The sequence below is a fragment of the Equus quagga genome, chromosome 8 (assembly GCF_021613505.1).
Source record: "Equus quagga isolate Etosha38 chromosome 8, UCLA_HA_Equagga_1.0, whole genome shotgun sequence".
Lineage (NCBI taxonomy): Eukaryota > Metazoa > Chordata > Mammalia > Perissodactyla > Equidae > Equus > Equus quagga.
This window is the reverse complement of record NC_060274.1, coordinates 53,872,201-53,897,682: the sequence shown is the minus strand read 5'-3', so window position 1 is coordinate 53,897,682 and position 25,482 is coordinate 53,872,201. Positions and strand designations below refer to the sequence as shown.

Below are 25,482 nucleotides of genomic sequence, written 5' to 3'. Positions count from 1 at the left end.
ATAATAGCTTTCTTTAGCATATTAGCAAATACATTTTTATACAATTTTTTTTTTGCAAAGAAAGGCAAAGAGCTATTCTTGATAAATTCCAGATTACTTTTTACTGAGATAATGTAAACAATGGAAGACTATTTAATGTAGAGAGTGAGGCCTTTAGGGAAAGACAGGAGTGTTTCCTTCGGGTGGCTCCATTATGTGCCATTTCCTGACATTACACAGAATAATGCAGCATTGCACTGTGTGGAGTAGAATGACGTCTACCTGTCATTCAAACTGAAACAAAGTCTCATCAACCATAATTTCCTCTGAAAGTAGATTCAGAGGTTCTCTCTTTCACTGTTTAATTTGCATAATGGCAGGTATTCAAAGTGTGCAAAGATAGAACTTTTATTTTCTCCCCAGATTCCTTTGTCTTTGATAAAGATGAGGCAAAAATTTGGAGAGTCGTGGACTAGGGTTACATAAAAAATTTAAACTATCATTGGTAAAACAACCTGCTGCAAATCGATAAGGATGTTACCCTGCAAATTTCCAATGTTAACAAGAAGTGGAAAGACTCCAACAGTTTACAAAGATTTACTTCCGAACAAAAGACCCTTGCTTACTTGCACAAATGGTCACATGTGACCCAGTACACCAAGTTCAGGCAAGTTGTGAATGAAAAAGAAAAATGACACCTCTGGTCTGTGACAGATGAACTTTGCACCCATCATGCTGCTACAGGGAAAACAGGTAGGTGAATTGCTGCTGCTGTCAGCAAGTCTTTCATCAGCAGCACCCCATAGAGCAGTGCCAGTGGCAAAATACATAGTTGCCCTGTACATATTTTGGCTTTAAAAGACTTTTAAAACTAATTCTGAATAAATAGTAATATAACATTATTTATGTTTCATGCTGAGGCTCAATTAAAAAGGAATCACTAGGTTTAAAAGAGAAGCAAAGTAATGGGATAGAAATCATCATGAAACTTACCTGGGTCATGAGAACACTGAATTTATATTATCAGTTGTGCCACCATGGATGAATGTTTGTGGGAATAACATACAAATACTTTCCAATGGCCACATCATACTCACAGAGTGCATGCCATCCTATCTGGATTTCTGGCATTATCAATTCTCAAACAATAACATTTAATTCTCCATTATGGTCCCCATGACCTTATAGTCGTCCATAAAACAAGTCTTAATGGCAGATCACTCATTACAGAGTAACATCCACGTGGGTTTGTGTTAGAAGCTCAATTATTTTAGCTTCTATTTTTTTAATCTTGCCTTAAAATAACAATCTTGAGTCTACTTGGTGATTATTCTGTTTCGCCAAACATTGAACTTTTAAGCTTTACAGAGTGAAAGAGCAAAAGTGTGATCTTTACATGAAACTTTTTATTCAGACTCATTTGATTAGTAAAAATACAGATGTTAAAGATAGATTTAAATAAGCAAAGATAAAAAAAGTTAAAATAGATTTGAAAAATGACAAGTTAAACAAATACTACCTAATTCATTTAGAGATTAAGAGTATGAGGAGGGGAACAGAGATTGCAAATTTCACAATGTAATTGTTTCTTTATTTGAGGAAAATATAGTGATACTAACTAAGGTTTTGCAGACTATAGAGGAAAAAAATAAGACTTCGAAATTCTCATCAGCCTAACTTGGATGACGGGAAGTTAAAGGGATAATGCACATAAAAAAATAAAACTATGTTCCTATTCGCAATAAAGTGTTCAATGAAACATGAACTCGGCATACAGCTAGGTCACCAATGATTTTTAAACAGGAGTTTTGCCAAGGCAAATTTGCTTTGGTAAATTTGCTTTAAGTTTTCAAATCATGCCACTTTGTAAAGTAGTGCTGAATTTCAGGCATTGTAGAGACTTCATAAATAGAAGACCTTAGCTCCTTTTCCATCAGATATTCATCCATGTATAAGGCAAATTTCTATCTATTGTCATGCTCTATAAAAATCACTACTATCACTGGTAAGAATAATCAAATCTCGGTCAATGATTTAGTTTAGCTTATTTAACAATAGTTTAGGACTATAAACATCTGTAATCAATTTAAGAGCTATTTGTGATAGCTGGGCAAACTTGTTCCAGAATGATTCAAAATTGACAACAGGGGCTTTTCCCTATGACTTTGGTTACCCACGGACCTGACTTTAAATAGCACCCAAAGGGGAGATTTTGCTTCCCAAGGGAAAGCACAACAGTTTCTGCGTTGGGCTAGGAGAAATGCTATGTGTTGCACATATTTTTTAACCCAGCAATTTTGCTTCTAAGGATTCATCTTAAGTATATAATCTCATCAGTCATCAGGAATGTATGTACAGAGTATTCATGAAAATATTGTTTGGAATATTGAAAAGCTACAAACAAAGCAAATTCTTACCAAGACAACACTCTTAGAAAAATTAGAGTATTTTCATGAAATGGAATCATTTCAACCCACTGAAAAGGAATGTGACTATTTAGAAAATAAAGCTCTCCAGGATAGGTTGTTAGTTAAAAAAGAATATATTTGAAGAAGGCATGCGAATGCAACCACAGTGGTGTAAAAAGTAAAGAAAGAAGTTACACAAGAATCCCTTCAAAGTGGTCACATAAGGAAAGTGAGGGAATATTTATAGGTGAGGAAATAGTTTTTTATACCCAATTGTACTAATATATGTATATATATATATATAATTTTACTATGAAAGTAAGCAAGTGTTAATTTCATTTTTATAACTGAACAATTACTTATATAACTAACAAACTTATTACTAAAATGTTTCTTTTGGATTATTTATAAATATGTATATATATGTACACATATAAACATATATGTAAATAATATTTGACATTATAAAATTATAACCACTGTTTATAGATTGGTGACAACATGCTAGATACAGATGTAAGCTTTTCATACAACATCATATTTAAACAGCACAAAACTCTGGGGTAAATTTTGTTATACCCATTTTGCAAAAGAGAAAACTGTAGCTTAGTTAAGTAACTTGTCTAAGGTCTCCTGGAAATTAAGTAGCCAACGAGAGACTTGAACCCTGATCTGACTCCAAAGCCTGAGTTTTGATTTCCCATTACTCTTAATAACTCCTTAATGTGGTCATTAAGAATGAATATTAAAGGCCAGCCCCAGTGGCCTAGTGGTTAAAAGCTCAGCACACTCTGCTTTGGTGGTGCAGGTTCAGTTCCTAGATGTGGACCTACAGCACTCATCAGTGGCCATGCTGTGGTGGTGGATCACATACAAAAAAAGGAAGATCAGCAGAGGATGTTAGCTCAGGGTGAATCTTCCTCAGCGAAAAAAAAAAAAAGAAAGAAAGAAAGAAAAGAAAGAATGAATATTAAGATATTCTCCGAGACTCTAACTAAAAATGTAAATAATTAGCTGAAAGGTATTCCATCTTCTCTCTCCCCTCTATTATAATGAAATAATTAATTGTAATGTTAGAGATTATAAACTACATGATGATGAGCCAGGTACCTAAATCACTGTGAGTAGGTAGGTAGATAGATACTCAGGTTTCACACCTGTAAAGTGGAAATGATAACAGATACTCCATCTGCTTCACAGTTTGTTGAGAAAAGATGAGATAGTATTTATGAAACTGTATTGGAAAATGTCAAGTGTTATACAAATTTTACCTGATTCGGGAACTATAATATTAAGATCTATTTTTTTTGATGATTCAAAAATACACATTTCACTGATTCAAAATATCTTTGTTGTATTTTTAGAATTATTGATTGGCAAGAAATGTTTACATGGAAACCTAGACATAGTTTTGAGTCTTTTAAATATAGCTGAAGCCAGAATGGTTGAAAAAATTAATCACTGTTTTCTTCTCATGATATGTAAAATGAATCCCACAATACATTAAAGGTAATGTTCCAGATTAAATTCCATGATGAATCATTATAATCCCTCTTTTCTATAAACTCTAGATTCCCTTGCCCAGTTTTCACTTTTACTTGCTTGACAACTAGGATTAAAACCAATTCTCCACCTACTCTATCCCTGAACCCATACCACTGAACAGAGGTAGAGAGACCCACACCCACACTGACGGTTCTCTCTTTAAGGTGACAATCGCTAACCTCAAGTAAGTCCTTCATGCTGCCTAGAAATTTCATTAAATTGCATGAGTCACCATTCTCCTCCTCTTCCAGAAGACGTTTCACCCCTTCTCCACTCTAAATTAAACCTCTAATACACCCCCCTCATCTTCACTGGCAGTTGACAACCTTCTATTTATTTACTGAGAAAATACTAGCAATGGAAGAAAGACTTCCAAAAGCTTCCACATCACATCTACTCACCCACCTGCATTGTGCTCATGCCGCCCAGCTTCTTGTCCATAACTGTAGATGGAATTGTCAGTGCTACCAGCAAAGGCCAAACCTTTCAGTTCAGCTTTGGATACGTTCTCTTCTTATCTATTCAAAGAAATCCTTCTCTCCTCCATCTACTCTATCTTTGAGTTTTTCTCTTTATTGGATCTATCAAAATACAACACACGTTATACTGTTGCTTTTCCATCTTTATAAAGAAAGAAAGGAAAAAACACTCACTGCATATTTTCTTCTTGCAGCTACTGCTCTGTTTATCCCTATACAGCAGAATCCCTTAAAGAGTGGTCAATACTTTCTTTCTCCATCCTTCTAACACATTCTCTGTGTTTATTTTATTTCTGTTATAATTTCATAGAATAAAATGCCCAGGTTTCCCTCAGGCCCTCCCTATGCCTGTATCCAGGCCCTCGCCTGCTCTTCTCCTGGGCAGGTGATGGGTGTGAGGGCCCGGCCATCCCTGCCATGGCTGCATCGTGGGCAGAGGCCTTATCCTCCAGCCTGAGTCTTACTTGGTGTGCTGGATAATTCTGTCGTCAACTTAGTCAAACTGGGGGCTCCATTACCCAGAATTAGGCAATATTCTTTTATTCTGTCTTTGTCAGTTTTTAATATCAGGTACACTGACCTTGTAGAATGAATTTCATTGTGGTCTGTCCTCTATTTTATGAAAGAGTTTGTATAAGATAGATATTACTTCTTCCTTCAATGATTGAAAAAACTTACTGGTATATCCCTCTGGGCTTGGAGTTTTCTTTATGGGAAGGATTTTATAATAAATTCAATTACTTGATTTGGATAGGGCTCTTCAGATTTTTCAATTCAGTCTCTTGTCAGGTTTGGTAAGTTAGGCTTTACAAAGAATTCACCTATTTCATGTGAGTTGTCAAATGTATTAGTATAACGATATTCACTAAATCTCCTTAGAATTCTTTTTATGTCTGTTTGATCTATAGTGATGTCCCATCTTTCAGTCCTGTTACTTATAATTTCTGATTTTCTCCCTTTTCCTTCATCAGTCTAACTAGAGATTTAACAATTTTATTAACTATTAATTATTTTATTAATTTTACTAACTTTAGACTTGATTGACTTGTCAGTTTTTGCTTCATTAATTTTTCCTCTTATTTTTATTATTTTCTTTATTCTACTTAATTTGGATGTAATTTACTCTTCTTTTTTTAGGTTCCTAAGATGACAGCTCAGGAAAAGTGATTTCACTTAGGAAAGTGTTTCAATATCTTTTTTCTTATCTATAAATTTCATTCAAAGCTCTGGCTCAGTTATATTTCACACATCTTAATATACTGATATCTTGCTTTTCTGGGTGAGGAATGTGGGAAGTGCTTGGCCTGGGCAGTTCTGAATCAGGTCTTTCATGCTATTAGATGGTGGCTGAAGGTAGCATAGTGGAGTGCTGAAGATACTGTGAGTTGGTCAGGCCTTCCCCCTCCTTCTCCCTTTCTCTGTAATCTCAGAGCCTCATTGTGTGATTTCTCCACATGTATTAGTTTAGAATTGCTCATAGCATGATGATCTCAAGACATTCATTCAGCTTACACTATGGCTCAGGGCGCCAAAGGCAAGTGTCCCAAGAACACCAGGTAGAAGCCATACCACCTGGCCTTAATGACCTAGCCTTGGATGTCACATAGTGTTACTTCAGCTATAGTCACAAGCCTGCCAAGATTCAAGGAGTGGGAGAATAGGCCTCATCTTTCCATGACAGAATGGGTGGCAAAGTCACATTTTAAGAAGAGAATGCCAGATGGGAGATAGCATAGCAAGTTTGGAAAATACAACCTGCTACATCATCATTGACCCATGGATGTGTATTGCTTTTTAACAAAATATATTTTTATTTATTTGCTTCTATCCTCTGCTCCAAATGTAATTATTTTGCATATTTGTTTACTTCTCTATCCCCTTACCTAGTACGTGGTAGGTGATCATAAATATTTGAATATATAAATAAATTTAATGATTCCATCTCATCTGTCATGGATTTACCAATTTTCATTTTTCTAACCTGAAACTATTTATTTTTAAATTTCAACATTAAAGGTGAATATATTCTTGATTCATTAATTCAATATGAGTTCCATTTGCTTTGTTTGTATTTTATGATCTTTAGAGAATTGGTAACATTGTCAGAAATCTTCATATGCACTGCCACCTTGCCCCTGTTTCTTTTGTGTTGACAGATTTAATTCCTTTTCCACTTTCTAACAGTTAGTAATTCCACAAGCAAGCTTTTTATAGCCTTAATCTAAATCTTCTTTGTGGGTGGCTAACCTTTGACAGTCACTGTTTGAAAAGTCTCATCAGAAATATCTATTTTCATGGCTCTGTTTTAATATCAGACATAATCCAGAATTTTTCATAGCACACATATTTGTTCTGTCAAAATAAAATAATCAGGACTGCTGCCTTGCTTATGCTCAATAGAAACACTGTAAATAAAACCAGCACTGGCAGTCAGTAATCTAAAATAACAAAATAGTTTTACTTCTTGAAATATAATCAAGAGTTAAGGCAGGCATGAAACTAAGATAAAATTCATCCAAGTAGGAACATGAACTTTGATTTGTCATAAGTCTTTTATGTTTCTTTGTACTTCCCATATCCTCTTGACTGAGAATTGTTCCTAGGTTCAGAATGAAAGTGGGGGAAGGAGGAGGGGGAGGTTATGTGCCTGTTCTCCCTCTCTGATTTTTGACCCATGGTTTAAGGGCTACAAGCAGGAAGAAGAAAGGACGTTTGCCATTGTCTTACTTTGAAGTCATTAAATCACAACAGCCTAAAACAAGTACAGGTGTTAGTGTTCATTGCTCTAAATCCATGTATATCCAGCAAAGAAGTCATCAAATGTAGAAGTTATTTAACTGTGGTGGCTCTAAGGAGTTAGTTCCTCTTCCTTTATTAAAAATAAGCATTTTTCTATTTTTCCTACCTTTCCTTTCTAAAAGTTTTTATTGGGGACCTATAGAAGGAAAATCATCAATGAAGAGAGGGAGCTGAACAAGTGGGTTCCCATTCTGTCTTCCTTGTGTTCAACTTCTCATTGAAGCTCTCAATTTTGTTACTCTTGTGTCATACTGCTTGGATCCCTCTGATAGAACAGTCTCTGGAGAAAACCCCTTTTTGTTTAGTTTCCTTTGCACAGTTCAGACAATGATACTTTCAGAATGTTGATTTATTACATATTTAGAAACAATAAGCTATAATAAAGAAGAAACTTTAATGAAATCTGTTATAAGTTGAAATAAAAAGGAAACTTGAACAAAATCTTTTATTACAATATACAGATGATGAGCCCGGAAGTATTGGTCATTACCTTGCTGACATTCTTTGATCTCTCAAACTCTTGACTGTTTCTACTTGGTGAGTTCCCTCTCATTAACTATCATACAAAAGCAGTCTTCAGGCAATATGTCCTCTGTCCTTACTCAGGCCGAGGGAGGAAATATTATCGCTACTCAGTTTTTGGTTTGAAAGGCATCACTTTCCAATGTTTTGCTGGCAATCGGTGATGATACATATAATGAAGTAGCTCACACTTTGAGTTAGCCCCAACATCCTGCCTAGCTAAAAAGTTATTTGATCCATTACACCTCCATGGACCAATGAATTTTTAACTGTATGACAACTATAATTACCATGGCACACCCACTACAATTATAGGTTTGGTCTTCTATGGATTTCATCATAACATATTAGTTTGATGCCTTGAAGTTGTGGGAAAAGCTAATTGAAATAGTTGAGCCTAACATACAATGTTGTAGGGCCATCTTATTTTGACTATTTTTATTTTGTTTTATACACACACACAAATACATAAAGTCATTTTGAACACACTGTAAACTTCTTGAGTGCAGTATTTATATCCACTTCATTTTGGTCTTCCTATTTTGTGTTCAGAATAGACAGGCAGCCAATACATATTTGTTGACTGCTGAAAGAATAGCACTTAACTTCCTTTTGATTAACAAAGTATAATCCATAGCCTGTAGTCTTTGGAAGTTCCTGAAAATATATAATGCTTACATATTTTTCTCCAGCCCTTTTTAGGATAGATTGCTTTTTTTTCACAAAGATTTCCTTCCATTGTTTGTCTGTCAAGCCATTAACTTTCATTTTCTGTGACACATTGTTTGAAAATTAGCTTTTCAAAAATCAGCTGAGGTTAGTAGGGGAGCAGTTAATGTCACGTTGGCCTGAGGAAATACCAATACTAGACTGGAATATAATTAGTTTAGAGAAATTAATTTTGAAAGTAGCACCTGAGCGCTACTGACTAGAGCAAATATTTTGATAGATTCACACATTACAGTCCTTTACTGTTCTCTTTGCTTTTATTATGCTGATCTGATTACTGCACATTTCAAGTTACTTTCTTAATGGCATTCTCTATTTGAAAATTTCATCTATCTGGAATGCTCTGTTCTCATGGATCATAACAAAATATCAAGTTTTTAAAAATCTTTCCTTTAATGTTTTTCTTTAAAGCAGTTTTCCTTTTTTTATTTAAAAAACAGAAGTAGAGGGGCTGGCCCCGTGGCCGAGTGGTTAAGTTCGCGCACTCCGCTGCAGGCGGCCCAGTATTTCGTTGGTTCGAATCCTGGGCGCGGACATGGCACTGCTCATCAGACCACGCTGAGGCAGCGTCCCACATGCCACAACTAGAAGGACCCACAACGAAGAATATACAAAACAACTATGTACGGGGGGCTTTGGGGAGAAAAAGGAAAAAATAAAATCTTTAAAAAGAAAAAAAAAGAAGTAGAAATAGAAAACTAATGCTGTAAAAGCATCAGATTAATTTTGAAATTAAATTTATGTTTTTAAAATGAAATGAAATGTGCTCTACTAAGCAAAAAAAGGTTCTATCCAATCTTTTGAGATACTACATAAGACTATCTTAATAACAATAGCAGTTTAAGTAATTGATGTTCAAACCAGACTGTTAACTGGAAAGAAGCAGGCAAAGAAGAATGGCCAGAGCAGGGAGTTACTTCGAATACCGGCAACAAAAACTAATTACTAGCTCAAATGACACAAAATTCCACCTACCATTTTTGTCTACTTCAGTGTTGCTCCTTTTTTATTCCAGCTGGTCTTCCAGGAAAAATTAGCCACTAAAGCTTACTTTCTTCTGATTTACCACATGTCATTCTTCATTTGAACCCTTTGGGAATCACCTTAACCAACCAGAAAGCCTGTGGTAAAAACTCCTTGTGATCTTTTATTCTGAGGGATGATATATAAAAGTACATAGAGCTGAGGAGCTGTTTTAGATGACAGCCACTAGGATTCTGCTTTGTGTCCCTATCACGGAATTGAATTACTGGTATTTAACTCAACATAAATGGCAGTTTCATACTATTTGGGGAAGCTGAATGAAAAGACTTTTGGATAAATAAATAATTTCTCTTTCAGAATAAATAATTCATTCATTGTTTCCACAAACACGCAATTTAATACTTAGCCCCTCAAAGAACATAGGATAAGTAGATGAAAGAAACCAGGACTTAATCTCAGTTACACTAAATTGTGAATGTTTTAATTTTTGCCCTTTTTGCATACAAGGAGAATTTTAAAACAATTTACGTTCTGATTGACTACTTAAACATATATCTTGTTGTGTCACTTCTACGTTAAAACATTCAATGGCTCCCATCATTATTAAGCTTCGTCTAAACTTATTTACATGGTATACAGGGATCTGGCTCCGGTTTCCTCTCTACTCTAATCCCCCGCCATATGTGGAGTAGATTTTTCTAATCTAGCGTTACTATAAAGAGAATGCTAGGAATCTACAAAGAGAAATCACTCTGTCTCACTTACCACTGACACCATCTGCTGATGGTGTTTTTTTGTGTCAATAATCCAATGTCTTCCTTTGTCTGCTTGGAAAACTTCCGTTCCTGTTCAGTACACAGTTATCACTGCACTTCATCTTCTATAATCTGCCCCGACTTCTCCAGAGAGAGGCAATTGCTTTCTCCTCCATGTTACTCTGCATGTAGTTCTATCATTTGCCTTATTACAATGTATTATAAGTATTTGCTTATAGACCTCTACTACTCAACTATAAGCCCTTTGAAGGCAGGGTACTCTTAAGTCTTTGAATCTTTGTAACGTGAATGTCAATGAATTCTTGTTAAATTAACTGAGTTTTGCCACATTCTGTTCCATCATTAATTCCTGAAGCTGGCTTCACCCTAAACAATTTTCTTTAGATTAGATTCTTAGAAAAATAATTAATAAACCTAATAAAGTTGTCATCAAATTTAGGTAGACTTTGCTATTCAAGCTTTTATTTTTAATTTTCTGTAACTTCTTTGAAACATATTTTATTTTCTTCTACCTATTAGCTTAAGTAAATGAAACAAAGTATTTTCTTCTTTTTAATTCAGCTCAAATTTAGTGAATTCTGACTCTAACATGAGTATAAACTTTTTGAAAAGTAGTTAGATTCAAAGTTTGGCAAAATATGACCTCTTGGTTCAAGGAAGAAAAGCTTTAAAAGACTAACAGACTGATAAGACTCCATGAACATCAAATAGTACAAAAAACAATATTTGATGAATTAGGTGTCAGTGAATCATAATTATGGAAACTAAATTTCCCCTCAAGTGCTCATGGGCAAAAAGGCAAGTTTAAATGCACTTAGTTTTCCTTCACACACAAACTTAAAACGAAATAAAAAAAATTTTTTCTCAAAATGTCCTCTAATTAGGGCTGCCTTTTGTGTAAAATATTTAGGGCAGCCAGATTATTAAGAGAAACCACTTCCCCAAATAGCTGCACACATAATCTATTAATGTTAAATTCCATTATATCATTTGATTCTTTGGGAAAATGATCTTGAAGGACCATGTTCTGAATATGTAAGGCTTTTAGAGTTTTACACTCCATAAAGATCTTCAAAACATTATACAGTTTAGCTGTTTATTTCTTTGCCAAAACTAAACTTAAACACAGTAAAACACACACACACACACACACACACACACACATACCATTCTGTGGGTGTGTGGTTGTGGAGAAATGTGGAAGGCTTTGAGACAAATGATCTATACCTTGAACCAGCATCCTTCACTGACACCTGGCCCTCCCAGCCAATCTGTTTCATGGATAGCCATCCCATGAAGCCTGTTTCTTTAATAAATCATCAGACACAGGGTCAAATTACTATGTTACATATGAAAGGTTAGAATTACTTATTTTTCACATCCATCTGATTGAATAATAATGATCTAACCAGTTTGAAAAGCTCATGCCTTAACTAAGCATGATTATATCCTTATAATAATGACAATTGGAATTTGCAATCATTTTAATTTTTGTCCATTCTATGTGAAATTTTAGCTACTTTTATTCTTTAATAATCACGTTTGTATAGAAAATTTTACTGTCTATTCTTTAGCATTACAGGAATTGCCCAGTTCTTATGCAAAATATTATTTCCCTACTTGGAAAGTATGTTATTTAGTTAACTTTATCGTTTGGAGAATATATATGTCAGAATTTCCTTTCAATTATCTTTGTTTTCCTAAAATCAAGCCCATTTCATTTTAATTATTCTCCTAATAATTAAAAGCTGTTGAAATATGCATATTTTCTTTTGAACAAGTTGTATCATAATTAGAGCCCTCTTGAGTAATAAAACTATTCAAAAATAGAAGATAAATGAAACGAAGGATTGTTACATTTTAATAAAATAAAAATAATTGTCAAAGACATAACCTTCCCAATTGGGTTTATATTTCATTTAGGTTGACAGAGTAACAAATACAGTCCTCAACATTTTGATTGAGGTATTTACTTAGTGTGAAATTTAATGTGTATTTTAACTTTCTATCTCCACAATTTGCCAGGAACATTTATAATAGCATAAAGCTCCTGGTAGCATAGTACTGTGTTTATGGTTTCTGTGCTGGTTGACATTTACTGGTATTCTTGTCCGTGATATGTTCAGAAGGAAAGTGTTCGTGTCCATTTCCCTGCCTCACCTTCCTCCTTCCACCAACATTCTCAACAGCAAATTAAATTAGGACAATGTAAACATTTTGACTGCCTGTTCTTTCTTTAACATGTCTTTCTTGTGTGCATCTTACTGGATAGGACATCCTTGAATGAGAGGTCATGTTTTATGTCCCCTTCCACTCTCATTGAAAATTTTAACAGCAAAGATTTTGTTTTAAGCCATTGGAATTCTTGGTCATAGCCCTTCTTTGATTTTTTATTTTGAGATGATGATATAGGCCAAAAATAAATTATTGATATCATTCTTTAATTTAGAGGCATTTGGAGAGGCTGGGAAGGTAAGCATAGCTATTCAGATAGAATTATTCCAACTTATGTTCAACAGCTTCTAGAAAAGGTAGAGAAATGGGATGGCATTTATTATAGTAGTCGAATAACTTAACACCCCAGGATCCCTCTAACATGGTTTTCTTCTTTACCCAATGGTATAATCCTCACTCTAGAAGCCCCATCCTTTGGTAATGCATGTCCTCACATCTTCCCAGAGTAAGTCTTCTTACTCTTGATCAGAGAAAATGCACATAAAATATGTTTATTTGATTAGCCAATATTTTATTTTATTGTGTTAAAAATATTTAAAAATGGAGAACAGCATGTGTGAACAATGAAGTTATAGCCTTCCAGGGGAGATTAAGAAAGAATTTGAAGTTTTGAATAGGAAGCCTAGAGATAAAAGCTACAATATTTATCTGAAAATGTAAAGATTAGTGTTAAAAGATATTAAGTTTAAATATCAAAAGTTGTTGCAATGAGTATAATGGTAAGTTTCTCTTTGCTAATAGTCAAGAAGGGACATAATGTTAAAGCTCATTAGGAGATATTTAAGTTAGATTTGTAAGAATCCTATGATTTTACAAGTTAAAATTGGGAGTAAAGTTGTGTTGCGAACATTTTCTTCTTTTAAATCATAAAAAAAAAAGATTTACCTGAACAAATAAAGTTAGATAGATAGACAGATGATAGATAGATAGGTATTTAAACTGCTATGACAAAAAGTAAATAAAGATATAGGGAATCAATTGAAGTAGGCAATGTCTGGGGAGGAATGTAGTTCTTGTTTACAGGATGGCTGGAGAAGGCCTGTTTGGTGAAGTGACGTACATGAGGTAGGGACACTCAAGTTTATGTACAAGGATTGTGTTTATGCTGAAGGAATAGCAAATACAGGAGCCTCAAGACAGGACTCTGTCTAGTGTTTTCAAGAAACAGCAGGGAAGTCAGGGTGGCTGGAGAGGAGGAAGGGTAGGCAGTGCAGTCAGAGGTGTCAGAGACCATTTGAAACTTACAAACCATCACACAGTGACAATTTCATATTCAAGTCTTACACCTATAAGTCTTTCCATAGTATTCTCATAGTACCAAGACTACAAACATGTCTCCTTTATTCTGTATTTATCAAAGAAAATTTTTTTGCTTTTTATAAATTTTATATTATGTTACAATGAATTAAAATGTTGTAGTGATTACTATGATCTACTGGAAGGCAGGTTTAATACTTTATTCAGCACTACACTGCCAGAATCTGTTAAAATGGTTTTCCTTAGATGGCCAATGTACATATTTTCTCAATGAATGCGCGAATAATTCAAATCTCCTTTCACATTGAGAGGTAGCATAACATGGTTAAGAGCAGACACTAGGTGAGACTGCCTGAGTTTGAATGTAGGCTCTTTAAAACTTTGGTTACCATGGGAAATACAATGAACATCCTAAATTTATAACAATCTAGTTTTTTTGATACTAATTAGCTTCAATAGCATACAAAGCTCTACTCCTATACACTTCTGCTCTTCTCCTTTATGTTGGTGGTCAAATTATAATTTTGTATATTATGTGCCCAATAATAGATTTATAATTATTTTTATGCATTTGTCTTTTAAATCATGTAGAAAATAAAAAGTGGAGTTACAAACTAAAATTTCAGTGACTACTGCAGTGTTCTTAACTATAAGCTAATTTACATTAGGTTATTCCTCACATCTAAGCTGATGCCTGGGAATAACTGATTATCAAGAGCAATATCCAATTAAAAGATTGAAATGCCATTTTTTGTTAGCAATTTCTTATTATAATTGAGATTGTTTAAATGCAAACAGTAAAAATGTTTTCCTGGTATTAAAGGACTATAAAATTTAAAATTTTGAACAGAATTTCTATGACAGTAAGTTTATAGTTGAAATAAAACAAAATTTTGTAACAAAAACACAAACTGGTCATAGGATTTTTGGTGTGAGGAAATAAATTTACAACCCATCTGTATCAATTTATTTTTTCAGAAACGTTAAAGTGAATATTCCTGTCTTCTGTCATGTAAGTAAACATTTTACACAATGATATTCGTTAATTAAAAATCTAAAAGAAGGTTTTCGTCACCTTACAAGAGTTCAAGACCAAACAACATTGAAGCTATCCATATTTATTATAAATTTACATTTTGTAGTGTCTTGTAATGCGTACAGAGTATCTGAAAGAGATTTGAACTATTTATTTGTAACAAAGCAGAGCACTATTAAATCACAATATAGGTAAAATACTCTTTATTCAAGATTGGAGTAGAGTTTCTCTGCACTGAAATCAAATATCTATTTATAATGCAGCCAAATTAAAAAGTTTAGCACAGAGCTAAATTTTAAAATATGATAGCCAGTTACAATAATCAAGCAAATTAGGGTTTTTCAAAGGATTGTGCCTTAAAAATTGCAATTGCCATGGGAACCTTAATGAACAAAGCAGGAACTGAATTTTATTCCTTCTTGGAACAGGATTTTCTAATTAGTCTGCTATGTTAGAGCTGTGGATCCATATGGATTAAAAATAGATGAATAGCCTCTGCATCATTTTCCCTCTGAAAGTTTGTCTTTACTCCAAAGCCTTTGCTCCAAATATTGCTTTAAATTATACCTGCCCAATTCCAAAGTAAACGCAAAAAACCTGAGAACATTTTCATTTTTCTGAATCTCAAGTTCCTATCACTTTTCCAATCTGGTATCTGACTAAAGGTTGATAGTCTATTGGTAAAGCTTCTGTCTTTCTTGTTTTAAACCCAAAGTTCCTTGTTTCAAAGATCTTTTTCCAACTTTATAACTTTGCATTTATGAAGTAAATGCATGTGACTAGAACTTCCTTTTAGGGATGCTGATTAGCAAGGAAGAACCAGCAATAAATAAATGAGCTCCTGAATGTCCCACCAATAACAAAAAGATATCAAAGTTTTCTGTTAAGTCAGAGCAAGCAAGTCTAGATTACATGGATATACTTTTTGAGGCTTGTGGAATTAGGTCTACCTTATGCTTTAAAGAAATTCTAAGAGTTTAGTTAACCATTGGTTGAGTATTAAATATATGGTAGGTAATTTTGTTGCTATATCCCTATCATACAACTCAGAAAAATAAGCACAGAGTGTATCTAAATTGTCCAATGATACACAGCTTGTAAGTAGCAATTTTGATATTTGAAACCTGTTACTAAACTCTCACTTGAGGGCCTATGCTCCCAGCTGCGCTGCTTCCAATGTCTAGAAGACCAGGGCACACACACAAGCAAACTGATATCAGCTTAAAATTTAAATATGACAGAATGCCAAAACAAGCCAAATAGTTCATTCTTTACATCCCCAAATGTTTATTTAGAAAAATTCCAACCTACAGAGATGTTGGAAGATTAGCAAAATTAACATCTGTGAAATTTATGAACTAAGTTCATCAGGTATTAACAGTTTTGCAACATTTGCTTTCTGCTGTTCCCAAGCAGCATTTTTCTCTGAATCATTTGAGAGTAATTGCAGACATTATGAAACACAATCCCAAAATATTTCAGCGTGTATATTCTAAAACCTAGGAAATTCTCTACTTAAATGACAATTTTGTTATGACACCCTACAATATTAATTTTGATATAGCAATGTCAAAAAAAATTTTTGAAACTTGTTAATAGGCAAAAGAGATTACTGAGTATCCTTTCATACACTCATTAGTACGAAGTGGTAAAATTAGTAAATTTTCTATTAGCCAGTTTATTTTATAACACCTAAGGTTTATAAAATAGCAGAGGTTAACTTGTAAATTTCTGTTTGCAGAGGTGAAAATGATTTCTATCTATTTAAAAATATAACCCCGATGGCTATAGTTTATTTCCCTAGTTTTGTATCTAACCCAGCAATGTTATCTTAATATTCCTTTGTGAATTTGCCTTTGGAAACCTAGCTCCTCGTATAATCTTTGGTCTAACTTTAATATCTAACTTGTTCCTCACTAATTAATGAGCTAGATAAAATCTTTGTCGTATATATTTATTTCATATTTGTGAGTCATGTTTTTAACTTTTTGAAAATTATTCTTTAACAATAGTCCTATCTAAATACAGTTCTTATTCAAATTTTCCCCAACTGTTTCAACAGTATTCCTTATAGTTCTTTATTTGTATGATTATTTTGATCCAGGATTCAATCAAGGACCTTGCATTGTAGCTGTTTTACATGTCTCTTTAGTTTCCTTTAATGTGAAAGAATAGTCCCTCCACTTCACCCTGTCTGTTTTGTTTTTCATGATATTGACTTTTTTTTTCTTTTAAGAATGCGGCCTAATTGTGTTAAAGAATGTTCTGCCATCTGGATTTGTCTGAAGGTTTAGTCATGCTTAAATTAAGGTTAAACAGTTTTCGGAAGAATTCTACAGGTGATATTGTGCACTTCTATTATATCAAATTCACTTAATGAATGTTTGCCTCCTTTTTGAAGATGCTAAGTTTACTCACGTGGTTAAGGTGACTTCTGTGAGATTTATCCATTGTAAAGTTACTGTTTATTGCGTGTATTGGTCAAGCTATCTATGAGGTGTTACTTTGAGACTCTGTAAAGATCCCATTCCCCGACAACATTTTAGCCAATGATTCATCATGTTCTGATGACTCGTGCTTCGGCCAATTATTACACTGGTATTTGCAAAACCAATTCGTTCATTTTAAAATGTCAGCGTTTATGGGCAGTAGAATGGTTAAGGGAGCTCAGGATTGGAGTCAAGAGATAAATGCATACATATGCATAGCTTCCAAATTTCGAAGAATGGTGAACCTTGGTTATAAAACTATTTTTTAAAATATAAAACAAGCAGACAAATATCACAATTTATCTACTTTTTAAACTGGTATCAAATAAGCTACTCAGGTTAACAATGCAGGGGTTAAACCATAAATATCATTATAAGGCTCAATAAAGTATCAATTAATAGAGCTATCAATAAATAGAGGAATTTATAGTGAAACAGTGTGTGTGACCTTGAGCCTAATTTTCCCCATCTGCCAAATTTGGAATAATAATCCATACTTCACAGTCACGTTTTGAGGATTAATTGAGATGCTACATGTAAAGCATGGATCATATTTCCTAACATGTAACAATGATTTTTAAATGTTAGTTATTTTTACTGTATTACATTGTCCTATCCATCATATGATCTAGTATTTTCAATTTTTTTAAAATTACTAATATGAAACAGTGGAAGGAATAAAATCTGCGCTGCTTTCAGATCTTTCCTCTCTACATATGCTTTTGATGGATTTGCTTTCTACTGAATGTTCTGTTTCATACCTTAAATCTCTTGTTCATTGTTTTAAAATGGCCACATAAAATCCTTAGAGAATGTGATTTTCATTCTTAAAAAACCTTCATTTAGAGAGGATGTGGCAATAGCAGCAGTACTCTACACATATGGTAATACATTTTGTGATGTCATAAAGGCAGCAGTTATAAACAGCAAGTTCTTAAATGAAAATCAGTAGTGGAAAGAAAGAAATATACAACAGAGTAATAATTCCAGGAGCATGTATGGAAAATTAATTAAATGAAAACTATTAAAATACTTTCTGTCTGTAAAAGGTGGTATTTCCTTCCAAGGGTAGAAAAGTAATTTTTATTGAATTTTTTATATTTGGGTCTTGAAAAAACAGCTTGATAAACAGAAATAGAAGTTTGCTTTGTGCACTTGAAATGCATGTGCACACATATATGTGTGCATGCATCTGTGTGTGAGTGTGTGTGTGTTGGGAGAAAGCTGTGCAACATCCTTATGCAGGACACTGTTTTTAAATTTAGGCAAGCTTTCTAAATTTTCAGTCATTCCTATCTGGAGTACTATAGCCTGGGAAAATGTCATTGCATAAATTATCTCAACCATAGTGTTTGCTTCTGTTTATATTTTTGAGTTAAAATGAAAGAAGTCAGGGAAATAGTTCAGGAACTTTAAAAATCCCTCATTGACAAATAAAAAGGCTTGCTTTTAAAATAACCCATGCAGTCTAATCTGTACACCACTTAGAGCACAGCTACAAGGTTTGCTCATCAGGAAAGGACAAAGGGAATTTGGCGATGTTTCTTTGTAAATGATCTAGCTCTTGTTTTATTTGCCTCTTACTTTGAACTATTTCTATATCAAAGTCATGGCCAGTAATGAAAGAGCTTTGGGGGGATTTCTGACTGACAGTTACCATTACTAATAAATTGCCTCAGAATGTAAAAATGTGACCCCTCATGTGGTTCAACCACATTGTTTGCAAACTGTGACTAAGTATCAAATTCTGGCTTTTTACTAAGCACTCACCATGGAACAATACAGTTTCACTCTTTAGTGCTTTCGCACTGATTGTGTAAGTCATAATTAGAGATTCAGCTGGGGATGAATAGAGAAGGATTCGGCTGTGCAATTGGCTATAACCACTCTGACCCTGCTTGATCCTCACTCCCTAAAAATCTGTGACCTCCTGTAGCCTCTTGCATGATCCATGTATATGGTTCGTCTTGCCTCTCTACCAACCTTTTCATCAGTAGGCTTTTCAAGCCATTACTTTGCTTTGTAGCCTTATCAAGGCATTCGTTTTGAGCTATCATAAATAGCATCCAGGAGTTCAAAGCTTTCCCAGCACAGTAGGAAAAGTCACAATGGATTTCTTAGGAAAGCAGTTGAGGAATGTAATAGAATTTTACAGAAATCATGCATTTTAAAACAAGTGCGCATTTGAATTAGAGAAGAACCACAAGAGAATGGAATAATGGGGATGTAGATACAAGGGGTCTATTTTATAGAGTCTATTATATTACCAGGATTCAACTTCACAAATTTTAATTTAATCCATCAAGATCTAGTTTACAGGTGGTTCATGATCTCTTGTTGAAAGAAAGCAGAAGGCAAACAAAAAACATAAAAGGAAAGAAAACAAACCTGAATCTAAAATACTGTCTTTCTTAATCCAGCTGTTTCATGTTGACATGAGAAAAATATAACACCAGAAAATTTCTCAACGTGTATCAGGGAAAACATAATTTTTCAATGGAATTTTTACATGTCTTTTAAAATTTTAAAAGCTTAATAAATTTGAGCCCATCCCACTTTATCCCATTTGTTTTGTTATAACAGTAGAATCCAAGAATATATGTCATACCCAAACGTCAAGATTTTAAGAAATGGATGCAGTTATGTTAGTAGTAGTCTATTTTTTCAAATGGGTTTAATATAAAAAGCTGATTTGGCTGATATTTTGGAAACACCATAATGGAAGTAATAAGACATAAAGTCAATGATTCATAGTAATTTGGAAGCAAGGGACAACTAGAATTTCAGCATCCCTCCAAGATAAATTATTCCTGACAATAAAATATCTTATTACTTCCCGCTTAAGTTTATGCTCCAGTGACTGTGCTTTCTACTTTGTCCTTTAAATATGTTCAGATGTTAAAATAGAAAATTTTAATCATAATCATCTTACAACATTATAAAAAAAGTCCCAAGTAGGCTGCTACCATTTTTTCTTCTATTCCACAAATCAAGTGCCACATAGGAAAGAAGGCTGTCTGTCCACCTCTGTTCATGTTCTGAGATGTGGTCAGCTTTTCTCCTGAATGCACACCCACACACAGATACACAAATGCATGTGTGTACAAACATTTTTGAATACACTGACTTAACTGCAAGTCCATAATCTTCTACCTTAAACCTTAAGATTTGGGGGGCAATGACATGTTATACCCCCCACCCCAAGAATAGCTGGGAGTTCTATCTAATAGCTGCCCCTGTGTCAATGTAAAGCTAGTCTTTTAGGTGCAGATATCCTGGGAAAATAGTCAAATGGCTTTTAAGAGTCCAAGTGCGGAGAAACACAAATACTTTTGAATGCTTTAAAGGCGCGGGGTTAAATGCTCCCCCAAGCAATTTGCCATTTCCGTGTTAATTCAGTTTGTAGAAACACATAATTAGATCTCCACTACCTGCATTTGTTATTTTCCTTATGAGAAAAACATGTGGTAGAGACAGAGCAGTGGCTACATCGGGAAGGGAACACTTCATGGGGGGCCTTTACATCTGCTGAAAGGCCACAACTACTACGTTCCCAACAGAAAACAAAGCAGAATTACAGTTTATTCCTTTATTGAAAACTAGCACCTCTCCCTAAAACTAAAATAGGTGCTTTCATGTAGCATTGGTAATTTTCTTCTTTACAGGTGTTACACAAAGCAGCCTGGGGAGTGTGCCTTCTGGGCTGGGAATTAAAGCCAGGCTGCTCACTGAATCCTATAATACATAACCATACAGGCACAGGCTGACATTAAAAGAATGCCTTCTATCTTTAAAATTACAGAAGAAAATGCCCTCTGATGAGTAACCACAATTACTACTTGTAAAAGAAAAAAAATGTGTTGTGTATGATTTTCTATATATATATATATATATGTATATATATATTATGTGCATGTATTATTGTGTATAAAAATATAATGATTCATGTGAATTTGTGTTTTCCTTTAACTAGCAAACAATTGATCATATAATACAAGAAGATAGCATGTATTTACTTTTGTTTATTCTTGTACTAGACCAAAGAAATACTTAACAGCCTTGTAATATTAATTTAATGTGACTTACCCAGTGGGAAAATTGTCTTTAAAATCAATTATCATATAATGCTACTCCATAATGTGATCTGTATTAATCTTTCTTTCCAAACAGGAAAAAAATGAAAACTTTTAAGGGAAGAGTAAGCATAATATTTACATCTCCTTAACATTAATACTACTGTATTTTATATCTCACAGTAGAAGAACCTTGAAACCAGTACATGACTCTCTGAGAAATGAAATTCTTATATAATTTTTATAGTTTCTATCTAAATTAATTTTTTTCAAAAATGCCTATTTCCACAAATTATATGCCATAGCATAGTTTTTCTCACCTAACATATTTGGTCCAAGAATGTCAGTGATTCAGAAAACACATTTGCTTTCTCCTTCTCATTTGGGAACAATTAAATCAAACACAAATAAATTAGATTTCTTCTTTTAATTTGAGAAGAACTTAAACAATGGAAGTTTTCTATCCATCCAGAAGTAAGTGAGTTTCAGGGAAGGAGTCAATTGTCATCTACGAATCCTAGTAAATGCTAAGTTCAATGTTAATAATGTCCAAGTTGTTATCCTCTCGTTTTGATTTAAAAACATTCGGGCAGCTGTAAAATGCCAAGGAGGTAACACAAAAAGTTCTGATGTGAAAGGTGCCACTGGGATTTGTGTAGTGTGGTAGTCCTAGGATGAGAGATTTTAGAGGGCTGCAGAGAAGCAAAATAGAACTTTGAACTATCATATACCTGTGATTGTAAAGCCTGCAGTGAGGAATTGAGAAAGGGTGATGCACTTGAAATGTGCAACACCTCTGAAATCAAGAGAAAACTCTTCTAAGAAGTGAATGGTCAGAAACGTCACAAGCCACAGAGATATTAATCAGGACAAGAAGTGAGAAAAAGGCACCAGACTCATTTATGTTAAATGAAACAGCCTAAAGCTCTTATTCTAGGTTCTGGGAAATTGCAGGCACACCATAAATGGTAACTCTTATTACTTTCAATAAGGAGGAGTGAGATGAAACTCAATTTTAGAGTCTTAAAAGACTGTTTGAATAGGAAAGTGAGGGAGTAGCTGGATTATACATGTTTGAAAATTGAGAGACAGAAATCAAAAATGGATTATCAGTCAACACGGCTTTTGGTTATTTTGTTAGTTTGCTTATTTTTACTTTTCAAAATAACTGTCCTAGTTATTTGAAAAAATAAACTGAATAAGACATGAGTCATCTAGCACAATGCCTGGCATACAGACTCAGAGGGGAAACAAGCTCTTTGTTTACCATGTGCCGTGCCCAGTTTTATAAGCTTTGCATGATTTATCTCATTTAATTACCACAAAACCCTACGGGTTAGGTAACACTCTACAGAAATAGGTGATTGTTCTAGTATGTCAATTTATGTAAAAGGAAACAACGGTCCATAGGGGTTAACTAAACTTTTCAAAACTACTCACCTAGAGAGTTTTGTCTGACTTCCCTCCACAGTGCCACATTTCATGTTAGGGGCTTCCCGAGCCCACATATGAAATAAAAAGGGAAGAAGTTCATGGAGAATGCCACGGCAAAAGTACAGAGGATTTTCTGGGAAATACCGGAAGTTTCAATGTAAAATAAACTCAATAAATGTTTATTGAGCAGCTGACTGATACTTTTTGCACACTTTAACTTTTCTATGTATCACAATTTTAATTAGAACTAGACAATTGAAGTAACAAATAAGATAAAGTAGATTATTATTTGATATTATAAGCATATAGAAATGCTGTAGCTTTGTAAAATTTTGAATTTCTGACCTGGTGTTTTAGTATGCCTTTAAAAACTTCAGTTATAAACTTGGAAATGTAAATCATCAAGATTTTGAAAAATCTCAAACAAAACCATCCCATTTTTGTGTTTTCTTTGCCAAAGAATATATGTCATGTTGCCATTTATGCAACTGTTTGGACAAAGAATAAAAAAATCACACACCTTTTCTTAACTTATATTGGACAATAATACAAAGCTATCATCAAAATCATTAACAAAGGCATCACCAAAAAATTAACACATGCTAATTGCTTATTAACTACTAGTTATCCTGCTAAGAGTTTATCCTTATTTCACAACTAATGAGGTAAATACTGCCTTGATAAGGAAACCAAGGATTCAGATGTGGTTCTATATAATTTCTCCAAGGCAAGAAAATAAAGAGTATACAGATAGAAAAGAAAGAAAACTTTTGCTATTTTTCTCATGGTTTCTTCTTACATGTCACACCTTCAACCAGGAATGCTTCCCAGCTAAATATATTTCAGCATTTGGAAGTTCGTCTAATTAGAGTGAGTTGGCAGGTAAATTCTTTTACTTTTTGTTTTCCCAAAAACAAATCTTTTAATTCACCTTAGTTCTTGAAAGATAGTCATTCTAGGTATGGAATTATAAGTTATAACAGTTATTTTCTTTCAACATATAGAAGACGTTATTACAGTGCCTCTAACTTCCATTATTGCTGTTGAGATGCTAGTGCATTGTCATTCCTTTTCAAAGGCTATATGTTTTCTTGTCATTTATAAAATTTTCTCTTTGCCCGTGAGGTTCTATTAGTATTTTACATTACCATAATTACTATTATAGTACAATTACATATTATATCACTATAAGAAATCTTACTCGAAAGTTTTTTTCATTTACCCTATTGGTAATTTCTTATTCTTCTAGGATAAAAAATTGGATTTCTTTCCCTTATTCTGTAAATTTATATCATAATTTTATAATTATATCTCAAAATTCATAATTATGTTCACTTTTTAAATATAAGCTTTTACCTATTCTTCTATTCTTTTATTCTGGAATTTCAGTTAGATATATCAGCCTTTCTCAGTTCACCTTCTGTGTCTCATAACTGGTATTTGATATTTTAACTCCTTTCTGTGGATTGCTTTATGAATAGTTTCTTTGGTTTTTTCTGCCAGTTATTGCTTCCATCTTGATACACTGAATGTTTTACTTTACTTTTTCCATTTCTAAAACTTTGATTAGAATCCTTTTTAAATTTTCACAGACATTTTAAAGTTTCTTGATCCTCACTCAAATTTTCAAACTTACTTTTATTTCCTCAAATATGTAAACCATGCATATTTAAATTATTTTCTTATACACTTAATATATAATCTCTCTAGTTTTCACTCATGGTACATTTTTCCCCAATGAGTTTCTTGTTTTTTATCTGTGTTTAAGAGTTGTGAATTGAAATTAAGGTTTTGTAGTGTCGATTTTGCATTTGCTTCTGTCAGTTGCCTGGGTATCCCTCCTAACAACTAAATTGTGTAAAATCGAGGAGCAAATCTACATGAAGACCAGATTATGGTTATGAATTCTCAGAGGATATTTCATTTTCTCTCACACAGTACCAGTGACATAAGGACATTTATTTACTGTTCCTCCTGCTGTGGGTTTATTGCAGGTGTAATCCTTCGGGAATGCAGCTTTATAGAGCAATCTTCTATCATGTGCTCTACTCAAGCATACCAAGGCTTTATCTTGTGTCCTGTGGACCCTGAGCAGCCATCAAAACGGAAACTTGAAATCCCCTGGGTTTGCTGCATCAACGTAGGGGACAAACTGGTGTTTAAGCACCCCTAATTCCTAGGGTTCCACTTTCACTGCTGTTTTTTTTTAGGCCCATATGGATTTTTAAATTTTTCACCACAGAAAGGCATTTAAAAAGATACTTGCTACATTTTATATAGCTCTCATTTGTTTTCATTGAGAGGCCCATTTACAGTTTTGTCTACTAACTGCTGGCAATGAAAATCGTATGTGCTGTTTTCAAAACTCCAATTACATATGCCTTCTTTTGTTACTTATTTGAATGCTGCTTTTCTGTATATTAAACATGGAGGTTTTAGTTTTAAAAAATTTCATTTGTTGTTTCAATCAGCCATCAACTTTCATACTGGTAGTGGAGTCTTTGTTAGAACTGATGCAAAAGACAAATTAATATTGATATAATATATTCAGGAAATCTGCCTCTAGTATTCCACAGAAAACTGGGTTCCTACGAATTATACCTCAGAAACAACATCCCTGTTTTACCCTAACTATTCTTTAAAGATTAGCAAATAATGCTCAGAATGCTATGAGCTGTTGATTTTATAAGAAAATCTTTCTTAACATGACAGTCTATAAATTCCTGATTTTCCAAAT

General features: G+C 33.7%; 1 protein-coding gene across 1 annotated transcript in view; it reads left to right on the top strand.

The window, feature by feature from the left end:
• SEMA3A (semaphorin 3A) overlaps window positions 1-25,482 on the top strand; it is a 450,150-nt gene that overhangs the window by 36,131 nt on the left and 388,537 nt on the right. The window contains exon 2 of the mRNA XM_046669012.1: window positions 14,692-14,725. The gene's annotated coding sequence lies outside the window, so the exon portion shown is untranslated. The remainder of the gene's footprint in view (window positions 1-14,691; window positions 14,726-25,482) is intronic.